Source organism: Cyprinodon variegatus, unplaced genomic scaffold (genome assembly GCF_000732505.1).
Source record: "Cyprinodon variegatus isolate N-32 unplaced genomic scaffold, C_variegatus-1.0 Scaffold45, whole genome shotgun sequence".
Classification (NCBI taxonomy): Eukaryota; Metazoa; Chordata; class Actinopteri; order Cyprinodontiformes; family Cyprinodontidae; genus Cyprinodon; species Cyprinodon variegatus.
The window spans coordinates 1,420,307-1,421,458 of NW_015150498.1; the positions used below are offsets into that span (position 1 = coordinate 1,420,307).

At 40.1% G+C, this 1,152-nt stretch overlaps 1 protein-coding gene across 4 annotated transcripts in view; it reads right to left on the reverse strand.

The window, feature by feature from the left end:
* The window catches only part of LOC107081987 (ectonucleoside triphosphate diphosphohydrolase 7-like), a 21,840-nt gene that overhangs the window by 8,085 nt on the left and 12,603 nt on the right, over positions 1–1,152 (reverse strand). The gene's annotated exons all lie outside the window — the stretch shown is intronic.

Here is a 1,152-nt window from a genome sequence, read left to right on the forward strand (position 1 = left end):
AAAGCGGGGAGAATGGCGCTAGGCTTACCGCACCGTGACGTCACTGCTGGAAGATGGCAGGAGGGAGGGGTGACTATATTTGGGCAAAAATGGCCGCTCCCAGACTCAGTGATCGCGACGAAAATAATTGTTTTTATTTTTAAATTAATTAAATCACCTCAAACTTGATGTTAACCATCGCCCGATCTCCCAGGGCTAGTAGTTTTTATTGTTGGGAGAGTACAAATTTCATTGCATTTGCCCGCCAGGCAAGTGCAATGATCGCAAAAAGAAATTATTCATCACTTAAAATTACTTTAAAATCACCGACATTCGATGAATACGACCCAGAAGCACTGCCTGCGCCATTTTTGTTGTTTTGTACACATTCTCGCGTGAGTTGAAAAAGCCGGGTGATTTTCCACCAGATGGCGTTATTCTTGTCCACCTAGCCGGTAATTTTGATTTAGTTACCAAAACGACAAACGGATGCATTTATTTTGTCAGGGAAAACTAATCCCGAGTCAGTTAAAAGTCAGGGAATTCTGAAATGATGTAAGACTGTGGAAACTAGGGCTGGGTATTGGCAAAGAAGTCATGATTCAATTTGAATCACGATTCACATGCCACACTGCGATTCTATCACGATGCATCACGATACTTGAAATATTGCAATGCATCGCAATATTTTCACTGAACACTGTAGGAAAAAGATCCAGCCCTTACCAGTGGCTGACTGGCTGGGTATGATCTGGATGGTGTCTTCAATTGATACATAACCGAAAGCAACTGAATTCATACATAGCTGTATTTATTGAAACGGCTTTTGGAGGTGTTGCCATGAAAACAAATACTGGACAGAAATATTACTATAACTGGCGTGGACACACTGACGAAAAGATCTTAGGATTCATCAAACTTAAAATAACTAAATAAGGATAATCAGTGCCTTTTACATGGCCTCAGTGGTCCTTTAAACCAATGAAAAGAAAACATTCAAATGTATATTTCTCCTTTTGCAAATTACATGCATCATATCAATTTCATTTTTACCTTCTTTGTTTTTAAAGCCAGAATGCATCCAAGCATCTGACTTGAAATGTGATGGAGCCACGGGGCGAATTTTCATAGTGTCCTCCATGTTTTATTTCATATGACTCGTCGCAGTATCCC